This window comes from Arvicanthis niloticus, chromosome 22, assembly GCF_011762505.2.
Source record: "Arvicanthis niloticus isolate mArvNil1 chromosome 22, mArvNil1.pat.X, whole genome shotgun sequence".
NCBI lineage: Eukaryota > Metazoa > Chordata > Mammalia > Rodentia > Muridae > Arvicanthis > Arvicanthis niloticus.
Genome location: NC_133429.1, coordinates 37362512 through 37380035, shown reverse-complemented (window position 1 = coordinate 37380035; position 17524 = coordinate 37362512). Strand labels below are relative to the sequence as shown.

At 42.1% G+C, this 17524-nt stretch overlaps 1 protein-coding gene and 1 long non-coding RNA gene across 2 annotated transcripts in view; one reads left to right on the top strand and one right to left on the bottom strand.

Annotated features, from left to right (window-relative positions):
• Lgr5 (leucine rich repeat containing G protein-coupled receptor 5) overlaps positions 1 to 17524 on the top strand; it is a 132043-nt gene that overhangs the window by 19771 nt on the left and 94748 nt on the right. The window lies entirely within an intron of this gene.
• On the bottom strand, positions 904 to 12877 carry LOC143435715 (uncharacterized). Its single transcript, XR_013106179.1, has 3 exons — positions 12629 to 12877; positions 5536 to 5666; positions 904 to 4161 (listed from the first exon to the last, which is right to left on the bottom strand). It is a non-coding gene; the product is annotated as an uncharacterized LOC143435715 (long non-coding RNA).

Below are 17524 nucleotides of genomic sequence, written 5' to 3'. Positions count from 1 at the left end.
CTGGAAGGAAGGGTAATCATGCTGTCTGAGCCTATATACATTTTTTTTTTCTGCCTTAAGTAGAAACACAAAACCCAGGGAGATAGAACCTTACTCCCCACTATGAGTAGTGGCAAGATTTTAACAGTTTCTCCTGGAATTCAAAGTAAACCTTTCCAGTTTTCATTTGAGGAGGGGAAACCTAGTCAAACCTAAGAATACACAGCTACTGATTGGTTCAGTTATTCAGACAAGATGTTTGAATTACCAACTATCGGATAGGTTCTAGAGCAGGAACAGAGGCAGCCAAGCATATAGAAAAGGCCTCTGATCTTTAGCTTGGTTGTTAACTGAGTAATAGAGACAGGAAGACAGAAGTAGACCGAAGTGCTTGAGAATGTGTTTGTGAAATCTTGTACCATTTGTTCAGTCTAGAATTAAGAATTGCCTCCACAGGCTCATGTTTTAAATGTATGGGTCTCAGCTTTCAGTGCTTGTTTCAGAGCTATAGAGCTTTAAGAAGTGAGGGCTGGTTGGTGAAATAGGTACTAGGAGTGGGCTTTCCCAATCCTGGTCCCTACTTGACCTGTATGGTATGAACTAGGCTCCTTCCCCTTGTATGCCTTTGTTGACACGATGGACTGCAACCCTGTGAAACTGTGAGCTGAAATATATCTTCCCTCCCTTGGTATGTTTGGTATTTCAGCACAACGAGGCAAAAGCCATATTAAAAATTGGTACCGGAAAAGAGGGATTCCCTGCTGTGATCAAATGTAACTATGTGCCTCTTAGGTCTTTAAAATTGGTTTATAGAAGAGGAATGTGGTAGAGTTGGGAGATGCAGGCCAGACAAGTCCTAGAATGTTGTAAGAAGGAGCTTACCAATTAGGAATTTAGAAGACCAGAATGCTGGTAGAAATGTCCACAGTGACGACAAGAGTCATCAGAGTTCAGACGGGAACATAACTATTGGGAATTGAAAGAGACATCCCTGTTGCACCCTGGCAAAGAAATTGTCTCCGTTCTACCCATGTCCTGAAATTTTGGCAAAGGGATTTTTCAAGACAGCCTGATACTCAGGCTGAAGAACAGAGCTGTGCTATGCTTTTATCCAGCTTTACAGTGAGAATCGGGAACCAAGAGGAGGGGTGGGAGGCAAGACGTGAAAAGTGCTGTGTGTGGATTTCCCTGCCATAGGCAGAGCCAGAGCAGACAATGGTGCTCTGTTTCAACGATTAGCGCCATTGAAGTGAAGCGATCACACTCTGCACTGAAACAATAGCAAAGGTGTTCTGAGGGCGAGATCCCGAACCTGTTGAAGGGTGAAAAAAGTAGAAAATCATTTGAAAGACTTTCCAACGAGAATGCTGAAGGAGCCTCTTCAGGCAAAAGTCCACTTAGGAAAGTGGTTTCCCTGATTCAGACAGTCAGAAGCCACCACGGCAGTGGTCCAACGGGGCCTGGTTACTTCTCAAGATGGTAGAGGAATCAGCATCGTCCATATGGAGCTCGTTGTACAGGCATGCAGACTGAAAGAATTACAGGGTGATGGAGTCTTATGCCAAGTTTTCAGAGAAACACCTAGGATGCCAGGAAGTGTGTTGGAGGGCCGGATTCCCTGGTACCCGTAAGAGAGAGCAGGCTCTGTGTGTAACTTCAAAGGAGGTCACTTCTAAACTCGAAGTTGTTTTGTAGAAAATAATGTGTATTAGTCAATTGTTTTTTGTCACTGACAAAAATGCTGCTATAGACAAGTTAAAAGGAGGAAGGGTAACCTTGACCCACACTTTGAGAAGTTTCCATACAAGCCAGCTGTCACCATTGTCCCTAGACTGTTGTTAGACAGGACCCGTTGGTGGAAGGGCATGATGGGAAAGAGTGTTTCATCAAGTGGCAGGCAAGAGGAAGAGGGAAGGGCCAGGTACAAGGTATGTCTTTGTAATACATGCCCCAGTGACCTACTTAGCCCTGCCAGCCCCCATCTCCTAACTACCACTCCTAGCAATACCAGGTTACAGATTCATCAAGGAATTAATCAGTTGATTCTATTTGAATCCCGTCCATTTTGAGAAGCTATTTACCTATCAATCAAGCCGGTAACACATAATCGTGTTTTATATTTAAATCACAACACCCTGCTGCCCAAGAATAGCATACAGAGGGGCATGTCTTCCAGAAGGCTGGATCCACATAAGCAGAGACATGGAAAGGACGTTTCTCTATGGGGAGAGATTTTTCAGATTTGCTGAATGACGCAAAAATGATTTGAAATGTAGCATCCCAATAGACACACACACATCACACACACACACACACACACATCACACACACACACATCACACACACACATCACACACACATCACACACACATCACACACACATCACACACACATCACACACACATCACACACACACATCACACACACACACATCACACACACACACACATCACACACACACACATCACACACACACACATCACACACACACATCATACACACACATCACACACATCACACACATATCACACACACACACACATCACACACACACACATCACACACACACATCACACACACACACCTTTTGAGAAGGAAAATGCTAAAGTACAGAGGCTAATTTGGCTAATGTTAAGACCGCTCAGTACTGGTCACAACTTCTGCCTGCTAAAGAGAGTTTTCCGGGCCTTATCAACCCGTCTTTCAAATCATGGGGCTTTTCCCACCGATCTCCAAGATTCTAAGACTCTGCAGTTTTATCTTCAGTAGCCAGTAGTTAATCATATGCTTAAGAGGTACCATTTGCCCTTTCTGTCATCTGGTATTGAAAAAAAATGTATCCAGCACCTGTTTTAGTGCAAACATTGACCTGGATTAACGAATAAGGAAACTTTACTTGTGCATGAGTGCCCAACCACACTGAATGCACAGATGTTGCATCCCCCTAAACCAGTGGGGAGGGGGGAGAAGAATGAAACTGAGTTTCTTCCACAAGTGGCTTCCTTCCTCAGACTTATCCATCTTAGATTCTTCCATCTTGCTTCACAGCAATTTCATCTCAAGCCATCCTTATACACCTCCCACCTCCTGCCGTAAAGTAGCTGATTTCCTGAGTACACCGGAGTCTATAGGCTGCTTTTTCTAAACCAGTGGTTCTCAGCCTTCCTAATACAGTTCCTCCCATTATGGTGACCCCCCCCCATCATAAAATTATGTCATTGTGACTTCATAATTGTAATTTTGCTATTATTGTGAATTGCAATCTAAATATCTGATATGCAGGAAATCCGGTATGCAACCCCCAAAGAGGTCATGAGCCACAGGTTAAGAACCACTGGTCTAGACCCCTGGGCTTCGAATGACCTCTGACCCTACTCTCCCTCTTCTCTCATGTCTCAGAAGTGACATGCCCTGTCTCTTTTTCAAATCTTATCTTAAATTTGTCATTCTGTTCCCCTTTAGTCTCCGGGTCCCATAGCTTATTCCTTGTACAAACTTTAACTGAGCATGTGCCACACAAGTTGCCATGAGAGGACACAAATGAAGAAAATATCTACCCGTTCTTTTGCAGAAGTTTGAAGCAAAAAAAGGTTGATGGTGACCCAACAGGATTAAACCGGGTAGCCTGCCATGCTGCCATCAGGGATGCTATCTCTATGCCCCTTTAGTTCCTTGTTGTCACCTATTTGCCATGATGTCTCAGTGCCAAGCATAGCACCTGACATAGTCAGGGATTATATTAGTGTCTATTGATGGACCGGCAGAGTCCTCTGTTCAAAAAAAATGAATGTTCTGTACTCTGCTCTGCAATTTCCTCAAACTGTTTTCTTCTTTCTCTCTCTGCCAACATTCTTGAGAGGGAGGCTAGATTCAATGCCCCTGTTTCATTACCACCCCCTCACTCTTTCATCCCCTCTGAGACCAGCCTGTCACCCCACCAACCACTCAACTGAAATCGCCCTCCTTAAAGGCCACCAGTGGTTTCCAATTGCCAAATCCAGACGGCCTTTTTTCAGCCCTCAATCTTCCAGGCTGGTTATGAAACATCTGACTCCGATGTCCATCCATCCCTTCTTCCCAATCCTGAGCAGAGTGGGTCGAAGGTTCTGGCTCCAGATAGTATGCATTTTGGAAGGTGTCAGGTCTGGGTATGGCCACAGTCCAAAAGTTCAATCTCCTTATCTGTAAAATGGGGTTAATAAAGTATGTCATTTGTGTCTGGCACACGACTGGTCTGCCTTCTGATTCTTCTCTTTGACCCTCTCTCTTTTCACCCATGCTCGCTCTGCTGCCAAATTAATCTTTCTAGAGCTGATGAGGTTCCATCCCTTACACGGGGACTAAACACAACAAATGCAGAGCCCCGCTTTCAAGACCTCCACAGTCAGCTCTGGGCATGCGCAACTGCAACTCAGCAGGCACTTTGGAACCTGAGGGTCTGACAGCCCCCTGTGTTCCTTGATCCCTAACTAGCTGTCGTTTAATAACTGTTTGTCCATCGTCTTAGTGTATCTTCGTTAGAAGAATGAAATGTTGGCTTCATCTACAGCTAAGGTGCTTAGCTCTAAACGGTACTGTTAGCTTTTAACCCTGTTTTCCCATCCAAGTTTCCTATATTGTTCATGCAGATGGGACTGAGCCCCATTTCCATTTACGTGTCCGTCCGATTTCCCTCTTGACCTCTGGCTGAATTGGCTCTGTTCCCACCTCCGTGTAGGAAACTGTGCCAGACCTCCCTCACGTGCTATCTCTCCTCATCCATAGTTGGGGTACTTGTGCACCCCACGACTGATGTAAAATATTGTCTTTTGGACCCCTAAAATTTTCTCCTCACTCTTCCCTGCCCCACCAGTTTAACCTTTACATGTTGGCCAGTTCTGTCTTCCTCTGGCCAGCCTTGGCCATCCATACCTTATTAAAGACATGCCATGCCTAAATGTGGTTCAATTCATCAAAGCCAGCATCGTTTATCCAGGGCTTCATAGCACTTCCTCAAAACATTCCCGGTAATATTAGATGTCCCATCTGCCAACCAGTCTGCAGGACAAACTCCTGACAAAGCAGCTGAGCCTGTAGGGGGCTTGCTCTTAAAGATACTAATTGTATCACTAACCAGATGAACTTACATGTTAACCTTAAATGAGCAAAAATTTAAAAATCTCAACTTGTGGTATGTTGCAGCACACTTAGTCTCTTGACAGATGGAGGGACTTTCCATAAATATTTCCATACATTTAGATATTTCACTCCAGCCCACTGGTTCATAATGGCAGCAAAAAGTCCAGGACCACTGAGGTCTGTTTATTGTCATACTTCTGGGTAACCAGTTACTTTGATTTGGAAAAAAGACCTTAGCACATGTTCTTGGATGATGTCACAGAGACCCAGGGTTGCTGACTGCACATTCTTGTTGTTGTTGTTTAAGAACATATAGATTGTTAGGTTTTTATATTACATTAATTCTTAGATGATTTAACAGACATATCAAATGCATTCTCTTTACTCTTCCCCTCCTCTCTTGTCTCCTCTCTCACTTCCTATCAACTAATCACATACCTGTTCGTTTCTCAGATTCATGACTTTTGGCTCAGTTTAACCAGGGCCATCTGTGTGACCATTGGATCAGGATTGCCCACTGGAACTAGTGGACACAGGACTGAAGGCAATGAATCACCCTTTTGCTGAATCTGTGGTCAAAAAATAGTTTCCCAGTGAGAGATGCTGACCTCTGAAACCTCCATTTTTGCTTAGCTGTTGATAGGCACATTTGTGCAAGTCTTTGGATTGTGCAGGAAGCTAACAGACATCTGAGGAAGCCCAGAATAGATTCAGATGGTCCATTTTTTCACCTTGGCTTCAGCATCTGAAACATTTGAGTTGGAGGGTACCAGACTGACACAGAGAAAGATTGAAAGAGAGAAAAAAAAAATCACACTGGGTTAAGAAAATCAGAGTTGTATCACATATACTGCAATTATGAGTCTAGAATAGACAGAACAGGAGTAAGTTTCAAGTCCATGTAATAATTAAAGTGAATTTTAACAGGCTAGCAACCAGGAGGACATTTGTGTTGTTTGAACAAGTATGTCCAATGTCTTAATTGATTCATTTAAGCAAGATTATTTAATTTTAAAATTCTGTGAATTCCACTTCTAATTTTCACTTGATTGTTTTATGTTTGAATTATGAACATTAGGGGTGTAGCTCAATTGGTAGCATGCTTGACTAACATGTACAAAGCCCCAAGTCCTACCCCAGCACCACATACACTCTGAAAAATACTCTGGAAGGAAAAGGAGAAGAATCAGAACTTCTGGTAATCCTCCAGTACCTAAGCCTGGAATCTATGAGACCCAGACTATAAGAAGGAGGAGGAGGACAAAGAGGAAGAGGAGGGGGAGGAGGAGGAAGAGGAGGAGGGGAAGAAGAGGAGGAAGAGAAGGAAGAGGAGGAAGAATAGGAGGGAGGGAGGGGGAGGAGAAATGTAGATTTTAAAAAACCTTTCCTGGAAACAGGTTTAAATGTGGAGATTTGAGAACAGAAAAAAAATCTCCTATGTAGGAAGATTAGTATGGAGGTAGGATTGGAAAGGTGATGCCATTGATCTGAGATGAAGTCACATGCATACAGTCCTACAGGGAGCGCTGAGGTTGGGGTGGCCCTCACAAGTGTCCCTCCGTAGTCCATAGTGACTGTGAGTCCCTTTCTCTCCTTCCCAGAGTTTGGCCTTGAGCAAGGAGACTACAGCAACCAGGACAGTCAGTCTCTCTGAGCCCTAGCTGTGGAATGAGATCAGTTTAATCTGCCTCCCCCACTTTCTCTTTAATGGTCTCCTTAAACCGTCAAAGCCAGTACGTCTCCATCAGCATCACGTATACATCTGTGCGTCTTTAGTCTCACAAAAGATGGGGATGTCCCTTGGCTTCCTTCCTCTACTTTTAAAAAGAAAATGCAGAGAAACCCTGTCTCGAAAAACCAAAAATAAATAAACAAATAAACAAACAAAAGAAAAAGAAAATGCTATATCCCAAAATTCCTCATTAGGTCACAGTATGTAGCTTCAGAACACAACTGCAGTGGCTCACCCCCATCTCCCATTCAGCCAGGTAAACTTCCTCTCTTCCTCTCTTTGTCCACCAGGTAGGGCCCCGTGATTTAACACCTGGAAAAGCACGCCTTTTAATTCTTCTATTAGAAACTTCCCTCGGATCGCCCTCTTCGGGTAACACAAACTGACTAACTGGAAATTGGAAAACAAACAGTCTCTAGTAATCCACAGTGGAGAGGTTATCAAATGGCCACCTCCTAACACCTTGGGAGAATCTACATAAAAATAACTCAGGGCGAGCCGGCCAGCGGCAGGCAGCGAGGATGTTTTGTTGGTCTTCAACTATGAAGTCTTAAGAGGCAGGAGCCGCACCTGTCCCATACTCCTTCGCATTGCGCAACGTCTAGCGCACACGGTTAGAACTCAATTGAATGAGATAATTTTTTAACCAGCACTGCACCTGGGAAGGCTGGCAGGCTGCCACCAACGAGAAGGCTGTTGTTCTTTGGTGATTCCTGTGCCTTTATGTAGAAGTAGAAAGTCATGAATTACAGCATCCAGACAGACTGCTATGAGGATTAGCCATTGAATAGAACAGTTTTTTTTCCTGTTTGTGTTTTTTTTTTTAAATGAGGATAAAATATACCGATATAATCCTACTTTACGATCTCAGCGAGAGAATGGGAGGAGCCAGGAGGAATAACGCAACTCTGTTACTTCTGTATCATCGACCCTGAGAGGGCTTAACATTCCTTCATTTCATTTTTAGCAAAGAGTTTCTTTCACTAAATGGGGTTCAAAAACATTTGACTAAACTTGCAATCATTTCTGACTGCTCAGAAATATTGGCTGACACAGAACTGAGGATGTTTTGTGGAGTACAGTCAGTCACCCCGTGTTGACACTTTTAGATCCAATAGGAACGAGATGGAGAAATGGGTGGTAAATGTGGCAGAGTAAACTTAGAAACCATAAACTTGTTTGGAGATTAAGGAGGTAATAGAAAAAGGCATCCCACGTCTGTGAGTCTTTGTGAGCACTCTATTTTGCAGTTGGGCGGGGGTGGGGGGGTGGGGGGGGTTGTCTCTGCAAAACAAGAAAATAGAGTCTACATTTGATTTATACTTTTCCCTGTCTGTCTTGGGATTTTGGGAGTTGTCTCTAAGAGAGAAATCTGGCAGGTTATAATGAATTGAAAAACTGAGATGCTTTCCCTTGGTTTCCAAGGTCTGGCTGTCATTCGTAGATATTCTAAATTGAAAGAAACTAGAGTTAGGAACGGAACTTTGGCTCTTTCGCGAGCTATTTATTTAGTGAAACTGGTACCATTCTCTCCTTGGAAGTAAAATGATTGCAGCTGGCTTGAAAGTTGATCGTGAGTGATAATGAGAGTTACCAAGATATTTATTTGAGGTGGGGTCTGAATACTTGGAGGATGGTGAAGGCCAATAAGAAAATAATGTGAATCTATCTTTGAAAAATGAAAATAGCTACCATCTATGATGTGCCAGATTTCACATATGTTAACTTATTTATTTCTAACATCAAACCAGTGAGGTTTGCTTCTAGTCCATAAATAACGAAATCAGAGAGTTGAGGAATTTTCCAGGATTGCAGACGTAATGAACAGTGAGGAAGTAACCGAATAAAGAGCTGTCTAACTCTGAAGCTGCTGCTTTCCCCAAGACTCCATGAAGACTTTCCAAATGTCATCTTGTCCTTAATATTAGCTGTGATGACCATTTTAACTGTCTTCTGGAAAGTTTTCGAAGTTATGTTAAATGTGGTAAGGGCAATTGTACATTTGAGAAAACCTTGTTCAATATTATACTGGTGAGTACTTTTTACAAGAACTTTTTCATGAAGAACTGTGGGAATACTAAGTGTCATGGGACTCAGTCCTAAAGATATGGACTTGCTTGCTATTGTTTATCCATGTGTGTGTGTGTGTGTGTGTGTGTGTGTGTGTGTATGTGTGTGTGTGTGTGAATGAGTATGTGTATGTGAGTGTGTGTATGTATGAATATCTGTGAGTGTGTGTGTGTGAGCGTGTGCATGTGTGTGTGCATGTGTGCGTGTGTGCGTGTGTGCACATGTGTGTGTATGTGTGTGTGTGCATGTGTGTGCATGTGTGCACATGTGTGTGTATGTGTGTGAATGTGTGTGTATGTGTGTGCATCTATGTGTATGTATATATGTGTGCATGTGTGTGTGTGTGAATGTGTGTGAGTGTGTGAATGTGTGTGTGAATGTGTATATGAGTATGTGTATGTGTGTGTATGAGTATGTGTATGTGTATGTAAGTGTGTGTATGTATGTGTGTGAGTGTGTATATGTGTGAGTGTGTGTATGTGTGTGTGCATGTGTGCGTGTGTGCACATGTGTGCGTGTGTGCACATGTGTGCGTGTGTATGTGTGTGAATGTGTGTGTGTATGTGTGTGCATCTATGTGTATGTATATATGTATGCATGTATGTGTGAGTGTGTGAATGTGTGTGAGTGTGTGAATGTGTGTGTGAATGTGTGTATGAGTATGTGAGTGTGTGTATGTATGTGTGTGAGTGTATGTATGTGTGTGTGACAGTGTGTGTATATGTGTGTGAGTGTGTGTATGTATGTGTGTGTGAGTGTGTGTATATGTGTGTGAGTGTGTGTATGTATGTGTGTGAGAGTGTGTGTATATGTATGTGAGTGTGTGTATGTATGTGTGTGAGTGTATATGTGTGTGAGTGTGTGTATGTATGAGAGTCTGTGTATGTGTGTGTGCATGTATGCGCATGTGTGCACATGTGTGCACATGTGTGTGTGAACGTGCAAGTGTGTATATGTGTGTGTACATGTGTTTACGAATGTGTATTCATGTCACAGCAGGAGCATGCACAAGCATCCAGAAGCGGCTAGCTGACAACATTGGGTGTCTTTCCTCAGGCACCATCCACCTTGTGTTTAGAGACTGGGATCCCTCAGTGGTCTGAAGCTCACCAAGTAGGCTAGTCTAGCTGACCAATGGGCCCCAGGAATTCTCTTTTGTACACCTTGCCAGCACAGCAATGACAAACACAAGCCACCACGGTTGGCTTTTTACATGAGTTCATGTCCCCCAAGCTCACAAGGCAAGCACTTCACCAACTGAACCATCCTTGCAGCATTTTGGTATAATTTTTAATACCTGCATCAAAGATGTTTGCTTGGCACTTAATCTATAGCTCTGATTATCATGACCTTTCTGTGGAAGTCCAAGTGCTCTGGCCATTCTGCCCAATGTCATTTTATTAACCGCATGCAATTTAGGGATAATTAGTGACTTCCAAAAATGTCTTAAAATTATATTTTTGTAATATGTTTAAAGCTGGTACGTCAATTGATGTCAGTTTAGCAGGACACATGGCAATGCATGAACAGTCATTTTAGTTGCCAGAATCCTAAATATTGTACCCAGAAACTACTTTTTCTTTCATGAGAATTTTGTATCTCATCCTTTAGTAAGGATGTCCTTTAACTTCCTGAGGCACCAAAGCTCGGCACTGTTAACACAAAATCCGAATCCAAGATTTCTCGCAGCTTAATCCGCATTCTGATTAGTTCCCACAGGGTTTCTGTAAAGTTGACACAGATGCTTTTAAGCATAGAACAAAGGACATTAAGTAATATTGATATCTGATCAACTAAACCACAGGGGAAAGTTTTAACACTGATCAATATCTTCATCTAGATTTAATTTGCTTCTGTTTTGATTAACAGAAACTGTGCTGTTAATAAAAAGAAAAAGAAAAAAAAAACCTAGTAAACAAGAAAACACACTGACAGGCGTGTGTCCTTGAACAAAACCACCGAAGCACTCAGAAAACTAAAGTAAGACACGTGTGTGAAACGGTAACAGTTGCCCAGTGGAGTTGTCCATCTAAGGCTTCACTCTGAACTGATTATAGCTGAGAGAGAAGAGGATGCAAGAGGAGCCAGGGTTTGAGCAATTGACCAAAGAATGTCTCTATTCTAGGCTTTGAAGCAAAAGGAAAAAAAAAAAAAAAAAAGGTTGCCGAGTTGAAATACCAGCCTGTGAACACTATAGAGAAATGACTCCGTGCCCAAGGTGAAGAAGGCTAACATCTCAGTCTTGAATGAGCCTTCTCAGGAAGGCATTATCTAAGCTCTGAAAAAGTTTTCAGTGGTCCTACCCAAAGACTAATGGGAAAAGCCAAAACTCTGAGCTGGCCCATTTGCAGAGACAATTTCCAAGATTTACCCATGGTTGATAAACGCCATTTGAGTGCCCAGGGTCAGCCTTATGCTTGTGAAAGGCTCTTAAGGGAAAATCCTTCCACTGTAGAAGATGCGGGTAAAGTATCCCTGCGATAGCCTGAGGTGCAAGGGGGGGAGGGAGGGGCGAGTCCTATCTTTTCTCTTATTTATTTATTGCTATTTCTTTCCAGAGTCCCACAATTGTAAGGCTCAAAACCAGAGCCTTCTTTTAAAATACCTCTATAACAGAAACTCTTGCCAGACAATTATACACAAAGATACACAAAAGCTAGTTTTGTTCAGTTTCTTGCTGTTACTATAGGAATTGTAATCGCCCCCGCCCCATATTGAAACTATAACGTAACATTGTCCAAATAAGGAATCAATTTTTTAAAGGTGTTTGGATTTTTTTTCATCTTTGATATTTTAATCCGGTGTTAATTTTGGTTTAGATTAGTATATAGATTATTTTAGCTATCTATAATAGATTGCTCATATATGTGTTATTAATCATATTTTTGTTTGGTTAGAATTTTTGTTGGTTTCTTTATTATTTTGGTTGAGGTAGTGCTAGGAATTGAACTGAGGCTCAAGTCCAGAGTAGCTACGTCCCAACCCTATGAATCCGATTTTAATGAACAGAGACACCATTTTTCTTTCTAGTTTCATTCTTCTGTACATTGAGTCATTAGGTTTGGGGATATGGGGGAGAGGGGAGAAGGGAGAGTTTGCTCAGTCTAAAAAGTTTCAAATTCCTGGAAATTATATCAAACTATATCTTCCTAGAGCAAAAGTCAGAATGCAGTTTTAAAATCTACCTAATTGTAATTCGTGCTAAAACAGCTCCTACTTCATCTTTTGTCCTCGCCTTGCACTTCCCGGTGAAATCTGGAGGTGATTTCATGAGCAGGATGCCTGTGCCTCCTCCTATGATCCCAAAGGTGTGTGAGATGAGTCACGGTGTGTTGGGCGGGCCTGTCATTCCCCACGCCCTGTCGTTGACCAGGACCCCCAAGGAATTATGGTGTTCTAGAGCCCCTGCCTTGATTGCCCATTTCCCTGGGCTACTGACAGTGATCTGACAGGAGGCGACACTGGCACAAAGAAGCCAAGAGGAGGCAGGAGACAGGAGCGAGGCTGGAGCGGAGAAACCGAGAGAAGCCAGTGAAGTGAAAACTGAAAGGCTTAGAGCTCTCAGCCCACGGCTGTCAGCCACTCCTCCCCCAAACCCTGGAAGAAATGGCCCCCTCAGCTGCCTGCCTTGGTAACAATTAAAGACCCAGTGCCACACAAGAAGGCAGGGTTTTTGCAAGGCACCACAAGTCACAGCACATCAGCCTGGTCGTGCTCCTCCTTTCTTACCTGGATGATTGGCATCACTCCCTGTGGGTGGCCTGTCCTCCAGTTCAACCTCCAGGCTGCCACCACCGAGGCTGAAGTTAAAAGCTTCACTGACTCTCTCTTGTACCCACAATGCTAGCAGTGTCCACAAAGATCTTAGTACTGGGTGGTAAAATACGAAACATCACATTATAGTACCGTTCCAATTCCCTTTCAGCCCTTCTGGCTTCATCGATGAGAAAGTTTCCACAAGATAAATTTGACCTTCAACGCCTCTCTCAGACCTATCAGCATCTCTTATTACAGGGAGAACCAGCTTCAGGCTTAGCTTGATTTGGCATCTCTAACTAGAAATCTGAGAAAAGCTTACTTAGGTTGCTTGGTAGCCACTGGAGATATTCAGTTTACCCTCTGCTTATGACAGAGAATATTGGTTTGTTGTTTGTAGGTAATAATACAAGTTTCCCATTTAGTTTGACCTCTCTGGATGCTTTGAATTAATATATATATATATATATATATATATATATATATATACACACACACACCTCTGCTTACCCACCTTGCATTGAACCTTGGCCCTGATATTGATATATATATATATATATATATATATATCATCTTGTTCAGATTTTTGTTGTTCTTAAGAGATGAAGGATTCATTTTGGATCACAGATTCAGAGATTTCAGCACTTGGTTCTGTTGCTTCTGGGAGGTGGAATACCATGGCGAAGAGTCCATGATAGAGTTAGACCCAAGGTAGAAAGCAGGCTCAGAGGGGGCTAGCAAACAAGATCTTTCTTTCCATAGCATCTTCCAATGGTGCACTTCCTCCAACTAGGACTCACAACCGAGTTATCTACCACCACCACCACCCCAGTGATATCATACCATATGAATCCACCAGGAAATTAATCAATTAACGAAGGCAGAGAACCCATGATCAAATCATTGCAATGATCACATTTACCAGCCAGAGAGTAGGCCTTCAACACATGAACCTCTGGGGTCATTTTATTTCTCAAAAATTATGTGTGTGTGTGTGTGTGTGTGTGTGTGTGTGTGTGTGTGTACACTGAACCAGGAGCCATGGCCCTGCTAAGGAAGCATTCTGTCACCGAACTGCATCGCCACACTAAGACATGGTTTTTGCCATGTATCCCAGGCTAGCCTTCTACTACCAATTCTCCTGTATCCACTTCCCAAGTACTACAATTACAGGTGTGTGTCACAGATATATTTTTAACACAACAATAATCCAACACTACTCTTCTATAGCAAGATAAGGAGTTGAAGGACTCTAAGCAATGAGCAAAGGCCCATGATTCTTACATAGTTTATAAATCCTGATATAATCTTATTCCCACCCCAGTCTGCAGACCAACTTAACTCCATGTGCTGGGGTTCCCAGCATACACTGGGCTCCCCAATGGATGGATTAAATGTTCTCCCCACTACCAAGCTGCCTTTCATGCTGTTGTCCACCTAAGCCATGCCTCTCCATCCACTAAGATCCAGCATAAGGACAAAGACCCTCAACAAAGCCAGTCTGTCCCGTAAACTTACCAGTCCTAGCCAGGCTGCCCTTAGCTGAAGGAGGGTCCTCACCACCAAGTTTACACAGCATCTTTGGCTATTTCTTAATTCTAGCACTGACCTCTTCTGTGACTTCTAAACTTCTCCTCCTACTCTGTAAACTCTACAAAGACAAGAAATGTGTTCAGATCCCTGGCACACTTGCCTGGCCTCTAGTATTCAGTAAATGGTGGGTTAATGAGGATGGTTTTGGTGTTTGTTTGTTTGTTTTTAAGTAAGGAAGGCAAATAGTCAGAGATGTCAAAACACCGAAATTGAGCATTAGTATAATACATGATTTAAAAATAATACCATCTCTCTTAAAGTGCTAAAATGTGAGAAAGTTCAAGTGTCCACAACTCGATGAACGGGTAACTGTTATATAACGTAACCATGCAGAATAGGATGCTACTCTGCAACAAAAAGGAATTAAACTGATCCAACATAAACGTTATGTGTGATTTTACTTACGCAGGGTGTAGAGAGCAGACAAATGTGTATAGATCAAGAGCTGGATCCCTTCCTAAGATTGGGGTTGGGGTGGGAAAGTATTGGTTTTGCCAATACAGTGAACACCAGGTTTTATTTGGGGATGAATATTTTGTAATGATAGATTTTTATGCTGATCAAACAACTCTGTACCTATGGAAAAAAAATCAATGACTTTTATACTTTAAATAGATGTACTAGTCGTGGCTGAACATGGCCTCTCAGTAAAACCTTTTCTATCAAAGACTGAAGGCTCTGAGCAACATTGCTTGGTTTGAAATTCTCCAGAACTTACTAGTTAGTGATCATGTGTTAGATAATTTCATTGTGACTCAGTTTACCTCCTGTAGAAAAGAGATGAGGCTAGTCCCAACATAAAGAAATATTATGGAAACTGACTATCACTAGTTGGTAAAATAGTGGCACTCAAGAAATATTAGCTGTCTCTAATAGTAAAACATTATGAGTGTGTTCTGCACTGGGAGGATATGCCTATCCTAATATATTTGTAATATCATGTCAGAGTTCTTCCAAAACTTGCGGCATGCTAAACATTCTGGCACACACATGCAGTCTGACTACTCAGGAAGCGAAGGCAAGAGGATTGATTGTGTTTAAAGCCAACCTGATCTATAAAGCAAGACCCTGTCTCAAGAAAGTAAAGGAATGAAAACTGTAATCTACCTTGTAGCACATATAACATTTTTAGTATCCCGTGCATACTGTATATACCACGTAATAAAATGCTTACGTACATACAATGTACACACAGCTAGCATGATGCCATGGATCCTCGGTACCAACTCATGAGTACATTACGTTAACTCTATCTCAACACAATCATCCAGAAGAACTAGTGTTGGCACCACTTTACAGAAAAATCAGTCCTTCAAGTTTCCAGACTCAATGCATGTCAGAACCTAGACCATCTGATTCCCCAGGTCAGTTCCCTCTTCTGTATACTGGGCTGTCTCCAGGCAAGCGTGCCCACACACACATGCTCAATAAATACAGTGACTCCGCCCTCCCACCCCCAGAGAACTACCTGAGGGTATGACAGGCTCCACAATGCTTCCCTTATTAAAACACATTTCCCATATCCTCAGGCCCTCCTGTCTTGTCAGAGAGCTTACAATAAGAAATATTCTTTTGAAATGGAAAACAGGCAGAGCCTTTGTCTGGAGAAGGCTATTAAACAAACTGCAACTGGGAGAGGATAATCCCGGGAGGTCTGTACCACAAGGTGTGATCCTTGTCTCTCAACACGAGCATTATAACATTGTTTAAAAACTACGGGCTAAAGGAGAGCATATAGCATCTGACTTCAATCATTTCAGTCAGCAGGAAAAAAAAAAAATACTGTGCACAAGGCACATGCACGCCACAGTGTGAGCTGACTATGTGATGTGCATTTTATGACGATGCAGAAGTAATCCTTAGTGAACAGCTGAGTTCACCTGGAGCATCTGGGCGGAAACTTCACAGCTCCCGATGAAAGTCTCTCCTGAGTATCTCATGAACTGTAGATCAGCCCACAGCTGATCCAGTGTATCCTAAGTAATCCACAGATGGATACTATCATAGTTTAGTCTTTAATTCCCCCTAAAGCCCCCCTCTCATAGAGATTATAATCTAGTTTGAGGGATGGGATATTTTAAAAACAGTAACATGTTTTTTATGGTCTCTTGTTTTCCCAGTATTTATCATGAGTCTGGCCCGTGTAAAGTTCTCAATAAATGTTGGTTAAGTGAACAAGTAAATGGGTGTGTGAGATCATTTTGAAGTCACCTAACATGTTTATACACTTTCCAACACAATAAAGGCATTCATTGTTAATGTTCTGAGTGGGGAGGGAATAAACTTTCAATGAATTAGCATAGCAATCTGAATTTTCAGAAAGAGTCTGGAAAATGAATAGTTTTTTCCTCATTAATTCTTACTCTCGTTTCTGATTAATTCATTTTAGCATGTTGTTAAAATTTAGTTAAGAAAAAAATGACAAAGGTTGATAAGATGGGTCAGCAGGTACGGAGCCTACCAAGAGCCTGAATGCCTGAGTTTGATCCCAGGACCTTCTGGGATAGAAGAGAATGAACTCATGCAAGTTGTCTTTTGACCATCACATAAAACTGTGGCATGTGTGTTTGTGTGTGTATGTACAACTATGTGCACACTCACACACATACACACACACACACAATAGATGTAAAAAAAATTTTTTTTTTTTTTTTTTTTTTTGGTTTTTCGAGACAGGGTTTCTCTGTTAGCCTTGGCTGTCCTGGAACTCACTCTGTAGACCAGGCTGGCCTCGAACTCAGAAATCCACCTGCCTCTGCCTCCCAAGTGCTGGGATTAAAGGCGTCCGCCACCACTGCCCGGCTTAGATGTAATTTTTTTAAAGGAAAAATTTGGAGTGATACCTCAAATCATAGTTAATTACAAAATCCAATTATGATGCTCACCAAAGTAAATAATCTTATTATCTATGAAATAAATGAATTATAAAGCAGTTGTCTGTATAACATTAGACCCTGAGGTAATGCAATCTATACTTATGTTCAACCACTAAAGAGTCAGAGTCATGCATTGCTGCCATGCAGTACAGTAGAGAGACGTCATTTATTCAATGGTGGCTTCATAGAGGTTTATCAGTGGACAGCCAGTTCATTTTGGAAAATCTTTTAACTCAGACAGGAGATAAAACTCAGAGTGCCCAATGATACCATCTAAATCCCACACACTGAGGTCTCTTCAAACAGGAACTCTAGGCTCACTTTCTTAATTGATCTCCTTTATCCACCATCCTAATAAATTCAATTATTTGGCTTCTGTATCGCTATGTATATGGACATA